At 36.9% G+C, this 24,367-nt stretch overlaps 1 protein-coding gene and 1 non-coding gene across 3 annotated transcripts in view; one reads left to right on the top strand and one right to left on the bottom strand.

Annotated features, from left to right (window-relative positions):
- LOC108736405 (voltage-dependent calcium channel gamma-5 subunit) overlaps positions 1-24,367 on the bottom strand; it is a 408,324-nt gene that overhangs the window by 283,209 nt on the left and 100,748 nt on the right. For both annotated transcript variants that reach the window (XM_025981263.1, XM_018468834.1), the window contains exon 3: positions 11,203-11,338. The gene's annotated coding sequence lies outside the window, so the exon portion shown is untranslated. The remainder of the gene's footprint in view (positions 1-11,202; positions 11,339-24,367) is intronic.
- Trnah-gug lies at positions 12,990-13,061 on the top strand. The gene has a single exon. It is a non-coding gene; the product is annotated as a tRNA-His (tRNA).

Genomic DNA, 24,367 nt, shown 5'->3' with positions numbered 1-24,367 from the left:
GTTTCTGCCTCTAATATGTCTCTGACTAGACCTTCATGCCTGAGAAGGTGTCCTACCAACCTATCTCGCCTATTTTTTATTGACTTCAATAGAGTCCTCTGTTCTCCTATTCTTTCTAATACCTCTTCATTTCTAACCTTCTCTATCCACGGTATCCTCATCATTCGTCTGTAACACCACATTTCGATCGCTTCTATTCGAAATTTCTAAATTAAGCGTTCGCGAGCATACAAGTGACTTCTTTTGATTGAAGGCGACTCGAACCTGCGCTATCCTCTATTTTATATCCCTACTACTCCTTCCGTCTTGACTTATCTGACTTCCTAGATACCTAAAATCGGCCAGTAATACTTCCTTCCTAATATTTACTTCTCTACGTTGCAGTCCCAGCTCTATAATTGCCTGTTGCTCTTTATACAAGCTAAGTATCACTCTTCTATCTTTGTAACTCATATCTACATTTTTAAATATATTTAACATTTTTTATCCACGATATTTTTAAAATCTTTCCATAACACCACATCCCAAACGCATTTAATTATTTCTAATCCGCAACGCTCGTCGTCCTCGTTTTAAACTCATACGGAGTCATGCTCCAAACATGCACCTTCAATAATGTCTTTTAAGGTTTCAAATTAACGGATCCTTTTAGGGAGCTAGTGTCAATCAATTACTAACCAACAACTTAATGTTCTTGACATAAAATTCTTACTTTCAAACATTCCATCTCCTGATCCCCCAAACAGCACCTTCCCGTAAAACTACATTATGTTCATCTAGACATTGGCAATAATTTCCCGACAGTTTTCTCTTGTTATTATCTGTTCGCCAGCAGTCATCAACTTTACTACACAACTCCAAGTTACGTATTTAAGACGAGCGTGTGTGAGTGTCTCTTCGGTAGATTTAGTCGTAGAGGGTAGGAACTTCTCGAAATTAAACTTTTATTATCGACGATATACACTAAGACGATGGATCCGGAAAGATGATGAGGAGAAAAGAAGAGGTGGATGTGGAAGACGAAGGGCTGAATCGACGGGAGGGCATCTACCGAAGCCGTCGTTGGCCAGACCAACTAATCCAGCAGTTATAAAATAACTCGGGGCGATAGCTTTATCGTCGACCTATCCCGCAAGTTTTTATCCGGGACTTTATATCTCCGATGCAGGAACATATTACGGCCACGAATTTATAACTTTCTCGCTCGCATGCTACTGCTACTTTCGACCAATCAGCCACTGGGTATCTTTTATATGTATATATGTATGCGAGCGCACTTGCTTTGCTCTCTACCGTCTCGCCTAGTCTGTGAAAAATGAAAAATTGAGATGGAAACTGCCCCGCCATCAAAGGATTTCTCTTCGTTATTAAAAATTTGATTCTGCCTGATAGGTTCTCCTACATGTTATTGGTATGAATACATTCATATCCCCAACTTGCTGAGCAATTATTAACAACCTCTTTGCTGGAGACGAGAAGTGTACATGGCTTATCGAGTAACAGCATCAAAGGGCTAAACAGGCGGAAAAACTTTGCGCCAGCCAGTGATGAGAGAAGAGAAAAATAAATAACATCTACAAAAGTAGAACCAAGTAAGTACAAGTATTTCACTCATTGGGAATTACCCTATTTATTTAGAAAAACCGTAACTTGACTATTGATGATGATGATGATGTTTCTCTTAAACATTGAAGACGTGAATGGATCGACCAGACAGCTACGGACTTGATGAAGGAGGCTCCAACTTGTACCATCATCAACACAAGGTCATTAGTTCAAACGCTGCGCCCTTGGACCATGAAAACTAGAACATCTCACATCTCCAACTACTTATATTATTACATGATGTTGATGTGTCTCTTGAATATTACATTGAAGCTAGGAAGTGGATGGATCGATCCGACAGCTACGGACTTAACGAAGGAGTCTCTAACTTATATCATCATCATCACAAGGTCATTATTTCAAACGCTGCGCCCTTGGACCATGAAAACTAGAACATCTCACATCTNCCAGACAGCTACGGACTTGATGAAGGAGGCTCCAACTTGTACCATCATCAACACAAGGTCATTAGTTCAAACGCTGCGCCCTTGGACCATGAAAACTAGAACATCTCACATCTCCAACTACTTATATTATTACATGATGTTGATGTGTCTCTTGAATATTACATTGAAGCTAGGAAGTGGATGGATCGATCCGACAGCTACGGACTTAACGAAGGAGTCTCTAACTTATATCATCATCATCACAAGGTCATTATTTCAAACGCTGCGCCCTTGGACCATGAAAACTAGAACATCTCACATCTTCAACTACTTATATTATTACATGATGATGATGATGATGTGTCTCTTGAATATTATATTGAACCTAAGAAGTGGATGGATCGATCAGACAGCTACGGACTTAATGAAGGAGTCTCTAACTTATATCATCATCATCACAAGGTCATTATTTCAAACGCTGCGCCCTTAGACTATGAAAACTAGAACATCTTACATCTACAATATTTCCAAACAGTATTCTAATCAACTATTGTAGAAAGAGAAAAATTCTTTTGACTTTTATTAAGTATAAAAACTAAACTGAGTTTATGAAATTCAGTATTAAAAGACCATATATAGCTTTTCTCACTTTTAGGAGTTAGATAGTGACCCTATGCATCTGCCAATGCGCAATAAAATTCAATAGGCAAAATTTACCCGACACTACATGGCACCTATTATATTTATGATTCAGATGTAGTAGATATAAATCTTCAGTTTAAACCGTTCAACTGAGAGGGGCCTATAGAACGAGTTCATCGGTGTCGGCGCGCGATAATCCAAAATAATTTTGTTATGAGCTCGTGCCCGGCATTGTAATTCGAATACCCATTTTGGTCTGTATGGCAAAAGCCACGTCGCCGATAGGGTCAAAATTTGCGGCATTAGCTAGGCAATAACGGTTACACCCGATGTCAATGAGGCAGCCCTGCCAACATGCATCACGCCTTCGCGACACATGTCGCTGATTAGAGCGACAGAGTTGATCGATGGCCCTGTGGCCGGATTGGTTGATCCACTAATTACTTTACGACCTCATTTGTCAACTGGTCAGCATTGTTGTATGAGCAGCTAGCACTTTTGTTCAAAGTTCCCCGCATACATATATGGGGTACATACGAGGGCGGTTCAATAAGTACCCGTGTTAGAAATGAAGACAGCTTTTTTTTAAAGTTTTTTGTTTTATTTTTCAACATAGTCCCCTTTTAGAAAGATACACTTCTCCCAACGACCCTGCCATTTGATTTACCCCTCCAAAAAATAAGATTTGTCGAACTCTCCAAAATCGCCCCTGTCTCGGCGATGACTACCTCGTTTGCGCTAAATTTCTTTCTCGCTAGTCATTTCTTCATGGTAGGGAACAAGATGAAGTCGCAGGGAGTCAAATCGGGGTGTGCGGCAGCAAATTCATAACGTAATTCATGCATTTTGGCGGCAACAACTCCTGATGAATGTGCCGGTGCGTTATCGTGTTAAAAACGCACCTTCTTTTTCGTCAAATGCGTCCGTGTCTCTTTCAATTTTTTGTCGAAACGGTCAAACAACTCACTGTAGTATTGTCCAGTGATCGTTCTTCCTTTTCCTAAAAAATCCGTGAAATGATTTCCTAGGTAACAGCGTTTGCCAGGCTTCCTGGTCGCTCCTATCAAAAACGGATCTTTGCCCACGTTTAAATTCGTTGAAGCAATATCTAACTGTGGTCGTAGATGGCGAAATGTCTCCATAAACAGCATCCAACTTTGTTTTCATCTCCTCGCATTTCTTCCCATCCAAAAACAGAAAGCGAGTTACCCAACGATACTGCTCTTTTTCCATCTTAGCGAAAATAACGAAACACGTCTCAGTCGAATGGCTGCCAAATCCAAACTAACCTATCAATCAGTCTGACATTCGTTTTGGCGTGGTTTGATAGGTGGTAGCACACGATGACAACACCAATTTCCCTCAGGAACGTCCTCTGTCTTCAAACACGGGTACTTATTGAACCGCCTTCGTACATATACATTTGATCGAATATGCAGCTTTGGTATTTCCTTGTAAACCTCGTTATTGTTCGGAGCGCGATAGTTTTTATGTGGTTTTTCTTTAAATAGCGATCTCGGCTTTTACAGCGCACGGAGGAGGAGGGGGTGAAAAAGAGAGAACAATCGGCGAAACTTTTCAAAACAGACAGCCATAGTGGTGACAACGAGAAAACCGCTAACGACCCATGTTAAACGAATCGTTAAACTCCTGCTACTGTATTTACTTTGAAGACGCGACAACTATTTACTTTTGTCCACGAATCTCCGCTGCGGTTTGATAAATTACAGTTTTTGCGGAATTCCTAGTCGGGTCGTACTTCCGGTGGATCCGCTTTTCAAGTTTAGCAAAAATAGAAAGACAAAAACAAAGTTACAAGACATTCCTGATAATTATCTCGCTGCTTAAGATTAAAATACCAGAATAATACTTGTTATTCGGCCTTGATGATCGAGGTCTAGGATTGTTTCTCCTTAAGTGGAAGCACCCATACAGTCCTTTATCTAACGTTTCTTTAACTACTATTATTGGCATCCTCAGGGAACATAGCAAAGACGAAGCCTTCCACTGTGGATGTACTCAGTAGAACCTCAACGAAGGACTAAGTTGGTAAAACATCTAACAAATGACTCCATACGTGTTCTCATCAAAGAAGAAACAATCCTAGACCACAACTGTTAAACCCAAATAACAGCGTGCAAAATATCACTTTCCCATCAAGAAGATTCCTGCTTGATAACTTATAATAACCAGGATGCACTGGAGTCCTTGCGAATCCTTTCACAAGTTAATAAAATGTTCACAGCCTGATAAATATAGCACTTGGAACATCTCACTCTAATCATTAGGGTAATTATTGTAAATGAAATTCGTGTAGAGTACCTATATTTAAAAATTCTGAAGCGTTCCCATTGCTTTAATAATATTCACCGAATTCAAAAGCAAGATAACAGAAAGATTTATGTTAAGATACAATCTTCAGATTGAAATATCATTTCACTGTGAATAAGTTGCTTGTTGATAACTAATCAAAATACAAATAATTCAGTACTATTTCAGATTTTTCTACTATATTCCTGCTTGACTACAGTTGATTTACGTATAAATGTCGATGAGAACGTTTAGTGTTTTCAAAAATTATTATATTGACTCATGCTGTTATGCACGGCAGTGTAGATGAGAGCTGTGTGCTGTTGAGATTATAAACTGTTATTGAAGACAGTTCTAAAGCACCTTCATGTGTGCATAGGGATAAAGTTTCCGAAAGCATTAACATAACAGGATATTGAATGCATCTACATTGAGAATACTGAACCTTCATGCTATATTGAGTTACCAGCCAAGAAAATTTTTATGTTTTTTGCTTAGATTTACCACCACATACTTATTACACACACATTATTATGAATATGTTTGTAGTTATTCTTCAAGCGTTACTACACTACACAATATTTTTTGTATTTTTCATTGTGACCGTTTTTAATATCTTTATGGTTACTTATGTGAAACACAGTGTTGCATTTATGGATTCTGTGATAGGGTGAAATGTTAGTGGAAGAAAAAGAAATTAACAAACCTAACCTAACCATATTAACCTAGTAAAAAATTCCTTGATGATAGATGGCGCCATGCGTAAAAGATTTATAATCCCATTTGGAAACACTACGGTACCCAACGCCCTAGCTGTGGCTCCTCAGTGCAACTTTAGATGCCATAATTGCAGTAATTATAGAAAATGGATGCTTAAAGTATAATAATATGTGTTTATTAATGTATATACATGCTTTGTATGTACGACAGGACTATATTTTAGGGGTTCAAACTGCAAAGTCGAAACGTCAATTTCTGCTCGAATAAACGATAAGTGCTCCAGTGAGAAAGGTCTCAATGGCAAAGTGTTTCCGAGAAGAAAAAGGGGCTACCGCACCGAGTCCTTTGTTTCATACAGAATGGGGTCGATTTATGAAAAAGTGACTTTTAACATGGTCCCCGAAGGCAATAAGCGTATCTTTATAAGCGTATACTTTACCGTTATACTACGCTGCCTCGCCACTTCCCGCTTTTTATAATATTTCTCCCTCCCGCACTTATACCGCTATATATGTGGATGTGAATTCCGTCCCTCATTATGTACGGCGGCTGAACTGCCGCTTATATCGTATATTTCGATAATGGCGCCAAAGATGAACTCGTTTGTCGAATATTTTTGCGGTTCTTTCAATAATCCCTGTCTCCTACAAAACAAAATTATGACAAATACACTATTCTAAAAAGTGAACCCTTTAATAGTAAACCACACCACATTGAAGAAAACTAATCAACTAGAGGAGACATATAGCGCCACCTATAATCTTACAAAGAATTAATTGTATATATTAGGAAGTACAGTGTAAACTCTTTATAACGTCACTCGATTTAACGACAAACTCCTTAAAACGTCAAAATTGCTTGACTTTGGTTGGTTTACATTGTTTTCTATACAATATTACACTCTATCTAGCGTCACGCTCACTCTATTTAACGACAACAATGCGGCATTAGAAATCATTGAGCAGTACTTTCTAAGTTGCCGAAATAGATAAGAACTGCAGCTGTGTACGTTGTTGAAGAAGACGATCCTGTCCCTCCACCAAGCATCAAACAAGCACTTGATGCAGCGAAACTATTAAAAAAATACTTTTTATGTAATCAAATTGATCCAGCAGTATCTCAAGATATGAGTAAGATAAGTAACAAGATACAATTAAAATATTGGAGTAGCAAAAAACATCAGACGAAGATAACAGGCTATACGCAATGTATGAATAATAATGTTCGTGTGCAAAATGTGTACTATATTGGTAAATTCATATTATTATAGAATAGTAAAATAATATCTTTTATTTCTCTCCATTTAACGACCACTCTTTATAACGCCGAAAAATGTTCAGTCCCTTAAGTGTCGTTATATAGAGTTTACACTGTATTTCAAAATGTGTTCCTTAAGAAGGCTACAAGGGAAGGTAAAAGGACTCTTCGGTTAATATAATTAAAAGGAAATAACATGGAAACTACAGGGGTTAAATATCGAGCATACCACTATTCATTCAGTTGCTAATAATCTAATAAACAAATACCTACTATTATCATTCACAATTTAAATATCTAAAGTATGAGGACATCCAAAAAAATGGAAGTGTACTGTTGCTTTCAATGAAGCGCTTCGCTTGTTCTCCGGGGAATAGGAGGAAAATGGGGGAAAGCGCGGTCAACAGCATCGAAGAAAAACTGTTCACGTTTTTAATCATTCCGAATGCCATAGCGGAGGTGCAAAATGATGTACGATGAGTCTTTCAAAGCTTTATCTTTCGTACCATCGTCACTTCGTTTAACCTGAATAAGAGCCGTGAAGACGAAACAAATCGTTTTGTCGTTCGTGGACGAAAAGGGAAGACGGGGAAAGCGAAGTGTGAAAATTAGTTGCTTCCCTTCGTTACAATACTTCTTTTGACCAATTCAGCTAAATGACATTGTACTGCCAGTAAATATGAGAAGCCGCATTGTAAATCGGATACTGCATTATTAAACTTATGGAAATTATAACAAAATCTACATTAGACAAACTGGAAGATCGTTCGAAGAAAGGATCAAAGAACATTTTTGTTTGGGATTACTGATTGCAATATCACGTTTTTTTCTTGCAATTAAATCGTAGAGATATGTCCTCCTCCTGCAACTATGTGAAGATAAGGTGAACTATCTCATATGAAAGGATCTCCAGCTCTAAGCAATAAATAACAGTTCAAAAACCCTCCGAAATAGCGCTAGCATAGGCAAAATGTATAGTATGAATGTGGCAGTTGTTGACGGATTGAAGTATGCCGAATTAGAAAATCTATATTGATATTTGTTGTTGATATTAAACAAGAAAGTTGAATGGTGTTAAGTGTTATGGGACCACCGACGGAGGTTCCGTCCAAATTCGGTCTAATAGCTTTTTAATTATTCTTTCAGTACGCAAATTCGGCAGAATTAGATAAATACATACAACTTAAACGTATGCCTAAAGATAACGTGCTAATCCCGATTCCGATTTTAATTAGAAAGCTTTGCGAAGTGGCGCGACATCGGTAATGTTACATTTCGTCGCGACTTTACAACTTTAACCTTTAACTCGCAATCAACTAACGGCGAAGGAAGCCCAACTTGTGCCAGTGTCTGTAATGTGTTAAAGAACGAGTTGGTAATTGGTACCTGGTTGCCTCGTCGCGTATACCGTGTCGCACCGCGCCATGTCGCACGCCGTTACCGCGCTTTGTCGCGAAAATTGGCTACAGCACTTGCTAATTGCAATAATCTTCTTCACTAAAGGGTTATTGTTCGCATTTGCCGTAAACAGATATTGGATTTAATGAGGCCGAGGCTTTCGGCTATATGTGCAAGCTGTGCTCACCCAACCTTGCTCCTATTCTCCGTTTTAAGCTTTATTTCCAAAACGTACAACATCACGTAAATAACCGAAGTGTTATTATACGTAAAAATCTGCTAAGCATTACAAAAAATTGCACTTATATTGCTGGTTACTTGATAAAATCCCACTTTTTAATGAAACGTTAGGTTAGGTTAGGTTAGGTAAGGCTTCTAAATATGATCCAAACAACTCACAAAAGCCGAACGATTTTTATAATTCCACTGAATATATTGGATTTAATGAGGCCGAGACTTAGAGAAGGAAGACAGTGTGAAGATAGATGATCTAGGTTATCCCATGATGAGAGAAGAATTCGATGTAGCATTAAAAAACTTAAAGAATAATAATGCGCCAGGTGTAGATGGGATACAGGGGGAAATTCTAAAACATGCAGGACAAGAGGTTAGATATCGTCTAGTTAGTCACATTTACGAGACGGGGAAAGTCCCAGAGGATTATAAACGAAACGTGGTAGTAACCATACCTAAAAAGAGTGGCGCCGATAGGTGCGAGACATTTAGAACAATTAACTTCCCTTACGTCAAAAATCTTAACCAGAATTGTACAAGTAGAGGATGGAATAAAGGGCGGAAGAACTATTAAGGGAAGATCAATTTGGGTTTAGATGAAATAGAGGAACACGGGAGGCCATTCTTGCTTTACGGGTAACAATAGAGAAAACAATAGAAAAAAGAAAGAGCGCGTACATAGGATTTGTAGATTTAGAAAAAGCTTTTGACAATGTTAAATGGGACAAGATGTTAAATACACTTAAAACTGTAGGCATGAGTTACAAAGATAGAAGAGTGATACTTAGTTTGTATAAAGAGCAACAGGCAGTTATAGAGCTGAGGTTGCAACGTAGAGTAGTAAATATTAGGAAGGGAGTCAGACAGGGATGCACAGTGTTACCTCTACTTTTTAATCTATAGATGCGATCAACATCATTAAAGACAGTACAACTGTAAAGATAGATATATAAAGGGCAAAAGATTAGAATGCTTGGATTTGCTGATGATGCAGCAGAATTAACATCTAACAAGGATTTGGAGATAGCTTTAAACAAAATGGAAGAGATGTAGACAAAAAAGTACTGAATGAAAATAAATAAAAGTAAAAGAAAAATACTGGTATGCAAGGGAAGAAAAAGTCGAAGAGAATGGGTCGAGTCGCCTTCAATAAAAAGAAGTCACTTCTATGCTCGCGAACGGTTAATGGAGTTTGGAGCGGTTAGAAATGAAGAGGTATTAGAAAGAATAGGAGAACATAGGACTCTATGGAATAAATAATAATGAGGAATAAGCTAGTTAGGTTAGCAGGACAGCTTCTCAGGCATGAAGGTCTAGTCAGAGACATATTAGAGACAGAAAAACGAGCTAGGAGGGGTAGAGATAGACCTAGATTAGATTATTGTTCGCAAATAGTTAAGGATATGGGTTGTTCTAGTTTTAGGAAGATGTGAAGATTAGCTTACACTAGGAAAGAGTGGAGGTGCGTGTCCAACCAGTCTTAGGACCCAGTCTTAGGACTGACGACCTTATGATGATGATGATGATTGAATATGACCCAGAATATCATCTTCTGGCAGTTTTCGATTTGTTGAAGAAACAACTCACGAGAACTTAAAGAGTTTTATGACTCCACTAAAAATGTCCCCTCTAGCAGTTATCAACCTTTTGAAGTGATCAAAACCTAATTAAAGAGGAAGGACTAATATGGACAACAGACAATCAAAGATAGCTCCTAGTATTTTCTATACCATTAGACAAACGATAATACATTATTGTCACATTTAAATATGTTGAATCCTTTAAAATTTAAATTTGAATGAAAGTAATTAAGGACTTAAACCGTTAAAATTTTATATCACACCCTCATAATGTATTTGAATATTTATATGAACGATGTGAAGCATCACAATTACCAAAAAACGCACGTCACAATAGGTTAAATACGGGTCAGCAAGAAATATTTAACAAGTAACTTTCCTTTTTCATTTTTATGCAAATGTTTGCGACACAGAATGATTTTTCAGCCTGGGAGATGCCGCCTGCTGTCTCATAAAAAATTCGGAGTGAAAATGAGATCGCTATATATATGCTAACGTATGTAAATGTGCACCTAGATATGTATGTACACTTGTGGATAAATGTACACATGTGTGTGTGTGTGTGTGTGTATATATATCACATTATGTACGCACCCTTCTAATAAAGCTGTTGCGGAATTTTTATGCCTTTATTTTTGCGTGTATTAACAGGAAAAAGGCGAACACGGTCCCCTCGTAAAAAACATAATCTGTCTGTGGTAATGGAAACTGGAGGAACGAGTGTTAACTCGGGTCCAGATACGGATCTTCCCTTCTTGCGCTTATCCGCAATTTGCTTCACTTCACTTTTAAATTAATTCCGAGAGGAAAAACGAGTGCGTTGGGAAATCCAAATGTACCCGCGTTGGGCTTACGCCAAAACGTTAAGAGATTTGTACGAATTTGCAACATAAAAAAAGCGCGAAATTTCATTATTATAGCCGGTTAACGTGCACATAGATCTTCGAAAGAACAACGTCATCTTAACGCACCCGGCGTTTAAGGAGTCTTCCACCAAGACCATACAAATCGGAGCATTTGACACTTCAAGGTTACCAATATGATTACAAAATCACAAAACAAATTCTTACCTTTAACTCCTTAAGTTGTGAAGCGTTTAACAAATTTTTACTGTTGCAAGGAACGATGGATCGACTGATGGAGCAGAGCCAGAAGCAGGACCGGACTTAGTCTCAAAGTAAGGCAGCAGTCCATATATGGAAGAAGCTGTGGACAAAAAGTTAAGTTTCAATAACAATTAAAAAAAAGTTTGGTAAAAAGTCCTTTATTTATCGACAGTGTTAAGGAACAATAATCTTTATTGAGTCTACAGTTGTAGCTAAGGTCCAACAAAAAAAATTAACATTATGACTTATGTTTTGTTCAGGTATTTATCAGATCATTGTTCTATTTTACAATGTTTGCAAACACTTGGTTTAAATGTTGCCATAATGTAAATAATTCCACCTACAGTTGTCAACAAGAGCGGTCACTTCTTGACCGTTTTATTGCTTAACCACCACTTTAAATGACTCAGACTACTTTATAGCCTAAGTCATGAAGGCTACTGAGATTTGACATACTCCTAGTAATCAAAAAGGTTTCAATAATTGTTTTATTTTATTATTGCAAGTTTAGTTACGACTGGTGTAAGTCAGCCTCTTGCATATCCCCTCGGAATGAAACCGAATTGCAGATATTTCTGGAATTATTAGGGACCCAAGTCTAAATCTCAGTGTTGAATGTTTAATTCAAATATCTTCTTCAAGCACTTCAACATTTCTTTGATGTCGACATAACAATATTCTAAATTAATACAAAAATAGTTTTGAATTCTACAAACAGTAGATAACCTAATTTCATTGATGCTATCAATCTTTTTAAAGAAAGAAAAGACGTTCTTGTTAGTGAGTTGTATCGTTTTCTATTTCATATTCAAATATCTGCTTCTGCTCTAGCAAGTAGAAAGTTATACGACAAATTGAATGAAGATATTCTTGGAACAGCTTACATAATCCCTAGATCATCGACAACGGTCGGATTAATCAAACTGAAGCTGCGTTATGACCACGTAGAATATAGATATGAACTCCTATGGCAAGCAAAAATTCTTTAAAGTAAATTGTGTATAAGAAATCAGAAGAGTATTTGGACACGTACCTCCATTCTTCTTCCTATTGTCAGCTAATCTTTCGATCCATTCCTCAAAAACTCGAGAAACCTACATCACCAGCTACCTACTCAAGTGTATCTCTACCCCTATGAACTCTTATTTCCCCTACTTCTCAACAACCTCCTAATTTCTAACCATTCCAGTATTTTTGGTCATCCTCCTATAACACCACATTTCAAAGGGATTTAACCTTTTCTTAACTGCATCTTCTATTAGACAAGAAATAAAGACATTGATACTCCGAGATTAAATAAAATGAAAAAATTTGATAGATATATGCTTTGCCTTCCAAGAAGTCATCACTGACCAGTCAGATAACAAAAGGAATACAATATCTCTAATTTAATTTGAGGAATTTTGGCGTACTTATCAGTTAAACCGAAAAGTTGTTTATCAAGTGGTGGACGATACTCTGTATATAAACTGAAAAACAACTAATTATAATGACCGTTAGTTATCTTTCAATTATTTATCAACAAGAACTAATTAGTGTATAATATTGTTACTGTATAAGTACACGCAGTAGAAGGCTGAACCATTCCAGTAATACACTTTCTCATTCAAACATAATAGGCATATCTGTAATATTAAACTACATCAAACACAGACATAGTGTTTACTAAAGACATGGTCAACTGGTGAAAGTAATGGCATGAAATTTAATTTGTATCTACTGAAATAAACGAATAATAACCGTCTCTTGTAGCCGTGATCGTCTAGTGGTTAGGACCCTACGTTGTGGCCGTAGTAACCCAGGTTCGAATCCTGGTCACGGCAACGTTCTCTCGAAACGTTGTCACGGAAGAGACATTTTTTCAACATTTTTTTTTTCATACCCGTAAAATCTTAACGTCCAACCAGTCTTAGAACTATGATGATGATGAAAATCTTAACTCTTCATTTTCTCATAATCATCAGATACTGTAAACAAATGATCATCGGTCTTTGAGATAAACGTCATTGGAACCACATATGCTGTAGGTACATCAACGCTTATTGAGTTAGGTTATGTTATAAGTATCGTCTTTGCATATCCGGATTGATCTGCTCATTATTAAATAGACTTTGATAAATAATTTATCCCAAAGGGTCAATTCTTTAAAACCCTACGAATGCCTACTAACGGAACTGATGCTGTTATGATTCGGATCTAAAAGCCGTCATCGGTTAGAGTTGCTTCCTAACGTTCCGCTAGCAGGACTGTTGATCTTCTTCTGAGATCCTTCCATCTCCGATGCTGGATGCAGACTTTACCTACTAACGGATTCCTAAAAGCTCCAAACAAAAACTTTGTCTAAGAATTACTCCTTCATTAGGAGTTAAATTAGATTACTGTTCGCAAATAGTTAAGGATGTGGGATGTTAAGGAAATGCGAAGATTAGCCCACGATAGGAAGGAGTGGAGATGCGTGTCCAGTCACTCTTAGGACTGACGACCTTATGATGATGGTAAGCATGAATGAATCTCTAATTAAAATAATTCGAAGTGGTCTGTATTCTGTCGAAACTGCCAGACGCGGATCGCGGTTTCGATCTTTTTGGATCTCATCAGTGCGTCGCAGGCAGCTCCGACAGAACACAGACCAACTTTCACCTGCTGTCTTAACAGTGCGTTTGAGAAAATACTACAAACGGCACAGTGAACGCCATCTGTAGCACAATACGTAATCCTAAAATGTAGCATTGTGCTACAGATGGCGTTCACTGTGCCGTTTGTAGTATTTTCTGAATCTCTGATTGTTCTTTATTTTCGTTCAATCTTCATTTATTCGTTATTGAAGGACCATTTGGCTTTGTGTCAATTTGAAGGTTGTATCTGATTGATATTCAAACTATTCAATGAAGCAATATTTAACGAAAAAAAATTCACACCTTACAATAGAGGTGTGATAATAATAACAGGAATAATGAAGTCAGCGCTTGACTCGAAGGGGTCGTCATCCGTCTCAGCCTCCGGAGCGGGGCTTTTATTACTCCCCGAAGAAAATAATGTTTGATCTCAATAAGTCACCGAAAGCGTGTATTTACATACAATTTTCGTATAAGTATTTTCGCGCGCGAAGATTCTTCATAAATTTGTGTTAAGGTGTAAATGAAGGCCCATTTTTCAAGAATACGGTTACATTATAATGCCGCAAAAGATTCCCCATAAATACGAAGAAAGAGATCGCTCGGCGAAAAACCGGCACGGAGGTAAAATGGCACGGCTGAAACAGCGACCAACGTGGAGGTTATAAAAGTGCGACAAGTTAAGCTACTAAAGCTACCGGAGGCGACGTGAAATGGGCTGAAAAAGCATCCATCTAGCACACTTTCCTCGCCGTGGCGTTATTGCACCTAATATTTTAAATGTAGAAGCGTGAACCTTACTCTATATTTATCTACCAACGCGATGTGTGTCTGTATGGGTGTAAAAAATTGGACTTAAAGCAAATGAAAATGTTTCCAATGGTTCCACTCATGATATTACCAAGCTCATTTCATAATTTAACTAATGGCTGAACCATCGCGTGTGGACAGGACAGGGGGTAGATGCAGAGAGTGAGTGCACTATTGCTTTTTAGACAAGAATATCGAAATAGTACCTCAAAAATTTACAGAACTAAATTTTTGAAGGGTGGACGAGTTTGTTGAAGTTAGAAGTGCTCGTGGACATAGATTAAAGAGACAACAATGAATGTTAGAAAAGGACATTCAGAAAATGAAAAAACTTGGGAGTCCAAATGTCCTACTCCTTGGAAAAATTAAGGACTTTTTAAACGGTTTCTCAACCTATCGAAGATTCGCAAACGTTTACGATTTTATATTCAAGTATTTACGACATCTGTATTAATCTCTGTATGCCTAAATTGAGTCAAAAAAGAACTTTATTTAAATAAAAAAAAAATCGGTTGTCTGTAAAGTCGGTTTACTGACAATAGTTGAACGTGACAACGTCATAAGAAAATACTGATGGAATGGTTTCATTTTTCAAAAGAAAATTTTAATTTTATTTGTTTGATAGATATTTTGTATTGATATAGAGAAGGAGGTAAATGGAAATGTATTATTGTATAGCAGCTGTCCACGCGGACGCATCGCTCACTCAAGTAGGAGAGAGACAGATGTCGGCTGCCGAACGCGGAGGCCGATTGTGCCTCTTTGTCGCTCGTTCCGCGCTCTCGCTTGCACTTAAATGGAACGCCTCAGAGCGAGGTAACGCCGCATGAGTCATGTTTTTTCGTGCGTGCAGCCGGGGCTCCATCGAATTATAAGACGTTGTCACGTCAAAAAAATATCCGAATCATCCACCCTAACTTGCAATCGGTGGAGAAAACCACTGGCCGATCGTTTCTCAATAAATGAAAACTCCCTCTATTGCCTATTTGCTGTGCGACAATTACCATCCCTGCGAACATTACATTGATTAATTTAGTATTCCAATACGTTTTTGCAAATATTTGCTAGGTACGTTGTACACTAAACGTGTAATTACATGAAACATTTTGCGAAAATTAGATAAAACTGAAATGGAAACTAATATTCGTTTATTTACACAATGCAACAAAGATCATTTATTTTTGTCCCTATCCAGATATATAAATAGATATATATAGCACAATGAGAATCTCGCTTTCAATGAGAAATCCTTATTTTCTAATCATGTTTCCAATCTATGGATGACCTTAAACTCTAACCCTTTCCCGTAAGAGGTAAGGGATTAGTAGGACAAGCAGTAAATTATTCATCTCCAGGCGAATATCAAAGGCAACCTCCGGTATTTTATACTGAAACCTATTCCTTAAGGACCAAGTTTGATATTCCCCAATACACCTGCTTGAGGAAGTTCTTTACGGTGACAGTTTGTTACTTGGCAGGTTTCAACTTCGCAACTTGGATAAGAGTGAACGCGGGATCTAAATCAGAGCTGCTTTTTTTCCTACCTCTTCAACTTCTTTGGACGGTTTCAAGTCCCGCAAATTTAGGCGAATAAACCGAAGAAAATTTCGTGGAAAGCTTCCAAATGTAATGAAAATATCTACAGTGGCATCAAGCAAAAGAAAAACCTTTACCAATTCGTTATTCATGAAGAACCAGTTGACAGTTCTAAAAATGTGAATTCTTCCATGCCATGGAAAACTCCACGGGATTGGCTGGAAGTTATTGGCCTGAGGTGTAGGTGCTTTGGTTATTGTATATGACATGTTTTTGACACGGTTAGTAGACAAACATACATATACACATTAAATAAAGATTAATATATACCTATATGCACGTTCTTTTGAAATATCTGATATCGAGAAATATAAAATACGTAGGTACCTACATACAAATCAATAAATAATAACACAAGTTGAAATAAATACAAAACCGTTTCCCTTTTCGCATTTTAATATTGGCACCAGTTTCAATACTCCTTCTATCGAATCATATGGTATTCTGCGAGCTATCGATACGTTACGAATAATTCATAAGTGTCTCTTTGTCAGACTTGTTTTCGAATTCACCGCGTCTTCCGCATGAAACATACATTTTACTTCATATCATATATGATTCCACTTTTGAATATTTTTTGCAGCTACCTACGAGGAAGAAATCTGTTAGAAAGGCATTTTTTATTGCGAAATCATTTATGCTGATCTTCTGTAGGACTTTTAACAATATCAGTAGATTGAAATTCATTAGATGTTCAAAAGTAAAAATGGAGAACGAGTCACAATTCCAAATATGATTTTTTAAGTCCTCTGTCATTCTAAACATTTGTTATTTAAGTTGATGCTGGAAGACGGGTTGCTCCACATCGATTTACATTGTGATGAGAAGAGGTTGGTAGGAACGAAGGACTTTTCAGTATTTTTTAGGCATCAAGGGAATTGATATGTAGCGGTGATTGGAGAGAGGCAGACGTAACAGGTAAAACGAAGACAGAAGAAAAACAATGATTATTTATGGAATATTACTGTCCCAGGGTTTGTCTGCATGATCCAACGAAACCACAGGAAAACTCCCATTTCTCGGAACAGAACTTCAAAGAGTTGTCGTATTTAGAGAGAATTACCCAAAACCCTTCCTAGCTGTTGATTGAATAATAAATGGATATCATTTGACAAAGGCCTAATGGTTGCATCTATAATTCTGTATGCATGATCACGGATGCACGAATTATTAATTAACTCTACAACGAAAGCTGATCAATATGTCTAGTCTTATGGCAGGAAAGTGGCGAGTTAATTAGTCGAACATCGACCGCGGGTAGTTCACCTCACGTTAAAATCACAGACTAACGGTATATGTCAAACAGACATGTCCAACGAGGGCGCCTGGTGTTTAGGTGTAATAAAGTTGCACGACTTCGACTTCGTTTTTGTTAATTAATATAATAATTTAGTATACGTGTGCATATCAACGGCAATGCGTTATAATCCATGAAGAATCGTGGAATTGAAATAACTTTCCAAATGTTTGTGAGTAAATATTTGAAGAGCCCCTGATTTATTTCGTCACCAGCCGCTACTAATATCCATATCGCTACTGAATTATTGCAGAACGATTAAATGATAATATATGGAATTACAAATTATTATCTAAATACTTGAATCAATTATAAATAAAGAGGTATTAGAAAGAATAGGAGAACAGAGGACTCTATGGAAGTCAATAAGAAATAGGCGAGATAGGTTAGTAGGACACCTTCTCAGGCATGAAGGTCTAGTCAGAGACATATTAGAGGCAGAAACGGAAGTTAGGAGAGGTAGAGGTAGACCTAGATTTGATTACTGTTGGCAAATAGCTAAGGATGTGGGTTGTTCTAGTTTTAGGGAAATGTGAAGATTAGCTCAGGATAGAAAAGTGTGGAGGTGCGTGTCCAACTAGTCTTAGGACTGACTTATGATGAAGATGATGAATGTGAAGTACTACAGAAGGCGTGATCAGTGGTGCAATGATACATTTAGTGGAATTATATATGTTCAACAACGTCCATTTACTTGCTGAACTGAATCCACGGTGAAGCTTACCATACAACAAAGATGTTCATGGTGGTCACTCATTGTGCCACAGATGGCATTCACCACGCCATTTGTGGTACTTCATAATTTATATCTCTAGGCATCAGGTAGAGTTGGATCGAAATCGCGAGAAGTTTCAGGATATTAAAGGGTGAAGGTACGTGTCTAACCAGTCTTAGGACTGACGAGTTTATGATGATGATCACATCATAGCGGTGTAAATTTTAATTTTCAATATTCTACTTTTGCAACTATGAATTGCGAAAAAACGGCAGTCAGTTTTTTACTCTGCTTCCCAAATCAACAACAGCCATTTACCCTCGCAATCGACTCCTCATTAACAAACGTAAAAGAAAGCGTTTCAGTTAAAAAGTTCGTCTATCCCGTTAAAACGTTAAAACTCCAATTACGCTTTTCCCGAAGGATGCAATGAATCAAAAGAAACGCTGTAACGAACATTGTTATAGTTCGTCGATTCTGAACGATACCGACGGGCGAAAGGGCATGACGAAGCAACGAAATACGTATAACGTGTATCAACCGCATCAACAGAACGAAATGGGCGAGAGAGAATGAAAAAAAAAATGAAAAGAAACGGAAGACGATGGATTGAGTTTGAAAAATTCCTTTAATTAAAAAACAGAAAAACATCAAACGAAAAATCGTCGGCCTTTGAATCGAATCGGATTCTTCATTTAGTTTCAATTTTTTTGTTTTCGCGATTTGAATGTTTGAAGTTATTAACAAATAGAAGAAATTTGCAACACATTTTTACATTAATTTCATGGAAGATCCAAGTTATCTTTTACAGTAATTCGTTCCAACGAGATCTCAATTGACGTCAATGTCTTTTTGTGTTGTCATAACTGAATTGACGTTGATGTTCGTTAAATCGAAATTAAACAACGTTGCCGATAATCTACGATGTAGAAGATTCAATATCGGAATTTCATCTGGCGCCTACATCCCAATGAAAATTATTGTTGGTGCAAGCAATGACGATACTAGCGGTGGATGTTTCGAATCATTTATATATTTGACCATACTCTCATTATGCATTTATGAACAATGACTGCACAGCTAACTGAATACTGAGGTTTCGGCGTAGAAGTAAATTGTTTTGGTTTACGAACTATATCGGATGTGGTTGCTCTCGTATTCTCATAATGGGTATATATGTAGGCATGACGATGTACATTTCGTTTAGATATATGCTATCGTCATGATTATCTGGCTATCACATCGGTGTAAATTGGCCGCATTTACGAGATTCGGAGATTTCACGTTTCCAATAATTCTGATTGATAAAAATCAACTCCAAACATACAACAACGTACTGTTCGTTTCAAGAAGTTAGAGATATGCCCCTTCCTTTTATTAGGATGCGCCGTAGTATAGTTCCAAATTCAATCATATTTGTCTGCGGAGCTCATTTTTTCATCGATCATCGAGCGAGAACTAGACAAAAGTGTACAGTACCATTTGCAAAATTATTTAAACTGCCTCGTTAAAATTTAAGAATATGCTTTATTTAAAAGCATATTTAGCTAAAAATAATAACAAGTGAATTAACTTAACGTTCTACACACCTATAAAACTTTTGCTTTGTTTTCTATTGTTCATTTATATACATTTTTGTTTTAAGAAATTGCTAAACATTTTCGTCTAGTACTGTACAGTTCTAGCCGATCTCCTAAGACCGCCCATCGAGAGCTCTGCTCGTTCAAGCTTGTTCCAACTATTTCTGTCTTGGCCACGCCTAGTGTGTATTCTTTCTATTTTCGCGCAGATTTCTTCAAGGTCACAATTCTAACAAATTGAAATAGACTGTATAATTTAAAGAAATGATAGAATGTGGTTATTGATCTAGAGAAAAGAGATATGCAAGTGGTATTTTTACACGTGTAGGCAACTCAGTGTACGCAAAGGGGTGACAAGGGTGACCTATAGTGGGTTGGTGGGATTGCGCCAGCCAAGAATTCTCTGGAACCTACATTCTGGAATCTTTCTGAAACGTTCAAACCCTACAAATAGCTAAGATAGTTCCAGTTACCAGGTAATCTCAGGCAAATTAAGAGAACAAGGATGTGAATTAGTGGGCGATGTAGAACTGAGGGAGTGATTAATCGTAGTGGTGCTAATTAAAATGATTTCATTGTGATAATGATACTTTTGTGGAGAATTTTGTAATTAAAAATTTTATTATTTTTATGAAATTAGTACAGAAAAGAAATACCAAAAAGATCGGATTTTGTACTTGCCCTCAGGTATCTGCTGTTTCATTGAAATTCGACTGTTCTCCTCCATAAGGATAAATTTTTTAATTAATTTCACGTTGTGATATAATTCGTACTGGTTATTAATAGAACCTGAAAATAAATTTTCGAGGTATTCTCAATCCCATTTGTGAAACACGTCGATAACCACATTTGTTACTGTTCAGAGTGGACTCATCGAACAAAAACAGCATGCATTTGAAGGCTCACAAAAGGGCTTATTTAGTTACTCTTTCCACCTTTTGGTTATGATGCAGTCGACTGACTTTCCGGTAGGTACGTACACGATTAGTCGTTGATTATTAATAGAGTACTTTGTATTGAGCGCAAAGTACAAAGTTAAAGAGAATTTGAGATCCAGGGCGAATTGTCTGACGAAAAAACGAAGTCAATTGATAAACATACCCCACCCATGCAAATGTGGGTGTCTATCGTTAAACTGCAACCATTTTGTTCGTCCCAAGTCGTCGTAACGTTCTTCGTCCTTATTTATGTGAGACCGTTATTTGTGTAAGTTGATGAACGAACACTATTGCCTCCGAAGAAATCCGCGACACAAAGGGGATTAGTTACAACCCCCGAAAAACCCTACTAATGCACACGGCTAGGTCGTCGGTATTACAATTTATCGCCCATGATAGAGCTCACGTTCTAAATGATCACTAGCTGCGGCGATGTTTACCGCTTACAAGAAACTTTACAAATCATCAGGAGAGCAGATAACAACATCTTATTTGTGATTTTCACCGTTTAGGGAAATGTTTCAGAAATCTTCTTCGACCTTATATTCTTAGGAGTCAATGACTTCCAGTAAATATTCCGGAAAAGGAACAACTATCAAGAGTGTTGAAATTTCGATACATTAAACTTTCTTTGAATAAAATTTCAAGCAGTACCTATATAGTAAAAGTTCCTTATTCACAGTTTCCTTATTCGCGGGTGAAAAAATTGCAACCCAGATCCTCTATTCGTGGTTAAAAATTTCATTATTCGCGGATGCAATCAGTTAACAGATAAGGATTGGGTGTCATTTATTAAGGGGATTGACCGCAATAGACCGCTCGTGCCTAGTGTGAATTTTTCCAAAAACATGGGTTTCTATTCTAAACATCGCCATTTAACGTTGCGAGATAAATGTCTAATTTTTTGCATGGTAACAGACAAAGGTTCACACTAACTAGTCACGTTTTTGGTTTTCAATAATATGGTCATTAAAAGTTTTTACAAGTGCGTAAAGTTGATGCTTCTTGTAGGACACGTATTTTCAATAGAAATTAAAAAATGGTCTTCGACAAGCTGTAGAACGAAGCTTTATCTATCTTACTACAAAATTTCAAACCCCTGTTACAAATATTAAACTCATGATATCTAGAACGGATAAGAAAGTTTTTACTCTACGGCGCGTGTACTACTGAATCTCCTTAATGTATCGGCATCTTTTGAGTATGCACGTTGGTATATACGGATTTTATAAAAAATCTAACCGAGTAGTTAAGGATTTATTTTTTTACGTATCAGCATCAATTGAGTACTATTGGTTCGTGCCGAGGCTACTTTTATAAAAATTTAACCGAGTGGACTAATTTGAAAATTCAAAACAAGAAAGAATCACTAAATTTTTTAAACTCTTGCCTAAAGCTTCTTATAACGATTAATTGGGAATTTATCAATACATTGATTTTATTTTGATACATATTGGTTTTATTTTGGAACGTATCCCCTATGATTCCATACTAATTACCATTTCATATCCACGGTTTCTGTATTCGCGGCATATTTCTGGAATGTATGCTCCGTGAACAAAGAGCTTTTACTTTACTTAAAATGAGCAGTTTGAAAAATCAAGGATTTATATCTATTTCAAGTCACTATATCACAACTCCTAATAAAGCACTAAAGTTTGTTCAGAAATTGAAGCAATGAAACACTTGCCTGCTGATTGACCTTTAAGTTACTCACATGTATAGAAGAAGGCACTATATCTCCAGTAATAGTAATATCTTAAGGCACTATGAAGATCGAAAATGATCCATCCAACAAATAAACGTGTTAACAAACAGGGAATTTGATAAATTATAGTTGATTCGATACAGCGCTTCGTCTGTAAGAAAGTTTAATTTAATCTAACGAAGGTTGATTGGAATTTAATCTAAAAATTGTTGCAGAACTTCCAGTTTAATAATGAAAATGTCAATCTATCAACATAGAGCAAGCAATAAAATTACGATAGGTCGTTGTCAAGTTGAACATGAGTGAGAAACGTTTTTCAATAAAAGTTTAAGTTGAAATCAGAGCTACATTTGTAACTGATGATGTACATAATAAAGTTCAGAAGACTCGCATGGCGAAGAAGACTGATCTTCGTTCGTTGGTTCGTTTATGGATACTCTCGGATATCCTACTGGAAGTTGCTTCCAAATTTATAATCTTTTTTATTAACTAGGAGCAAATTTTATTAGTCTACTTTAGCCGTTTACTACATATAAGGACATATATGTAACATAGTAAGCCGATATGTGATTTAATTCAACTACAACTAAGTTGCACGTGGCAGTTGCTAGAAATCCTAACCTTAAAAACTGAAATAAAACTGGCGAATTAAGCGTTTAATAAGAAATTAAATAATAACAGCTCTTTGGCAATATGTACACTGTATTTCAATGAATGTATTGTGATTCTGTCTCCAATAAGCTGCCGAGGAAGTCTGAATATATTGCGAAACGATCAATGTACCAAACATCCAGATGAATCCCTAATTTTACCCATATTTTTTTATTGTCCGATTACCTACAACTATCTTTACGAACTGTTTAGAAATAGCTCAGTTGAAGTTGTTAGTCCAACGTTTTCAGCTTTGGTTGGTATTGATTAAAACGAAAATTGTCGTCTTACTTTAATTACGCTTAATTTAATTTAAGAAGTTTGCGTCACGAGAATATACATTATCCAAAGAGGTCGCAGAGGGTGCTTTAGTCAATTTATGCCAGAGTAACCCAATACTTTTGACAAGCTACTTCAGGAACTTGCTAAAGCAGCGTTTCCAATTTGAAGTAAAATGGCATTATTGTTTCAGTTTTAATAAAAGCGCCTGTCAAATTCTAAAGGTGTTTAAGATTAAGGGAATTAAGTTTACACCAGAACAATCAGGATAAATCTCAGAAAGTTCACTCACACTTTTTCAGTACCTGTTCATTATTAAATTGAAGGACAGGAAAAGATAAAATATCATTCCCAGATTCTGACTTTTTAATTATTTATTTCAGACATTTAATATTATAGAAAAACAAGCTCATCGTCCTTTAGCGTCTAAACAGTGCAAAGGACTAACCAACTAGCTACTGCCATAAAACAGCATTCAATGAATAAGTACAAACATCGCAGTAACGCCATCTGTAGAGATGTAACACAATTAGTAGCGCTGACTACAACCGATGTTTGTTGCCATTTTCCCAATTAAAAACTAACATTGTTTTTACCAAATGGAAAGCATTAAATGCCTTTTTAGACTTCAATTATTAATAACTGACCGATTCGTCAAGATTTGTACATGTCTGAATTAAACTGTGTATTATATGGGGTAAAGTAACTGTCGTTGTCAACGGTAGCATCCAATTACCGGGCAGCCTATTCCATTAGGTTTGCATAAAGTCAAAATGGCAGCTTTTAGTGCTGGAACCCGTCCTGGCAAAATGCAATTACAGTTTTAGCCATGGAACAACAATATTTACTTTCGGTGTAAAGCAGAAAGCAAACTTCGGCTTCCTGTCAAGACTGCTTTGTGTCTCCTACCAACCCCTGTAGTGAAGCTCTTAGGTGAATA

This window comes from Agrilus planipennis, unplaced genomic scaffold (genome assembly GCF_000699045.2).
Source record: "Agrilus planipennis isolate EAB-ADULT unplaced genomic scaffold, Apla_2.0 scaffold5, whole genome shotgun sequence".
In the NCBI taxonomy this organism is placed as follows: domain Eukaryota; kingdom Metazoa; phylum Arthropoda; class Insecta; order Coleoptera; family Buprestidae; genus Agrilus; species Agrilus planipennis.
Note: the sequence above shows the minus strand (reverse complement) of the source record. Positions and strands in the feature narration are given on the sequence as shown.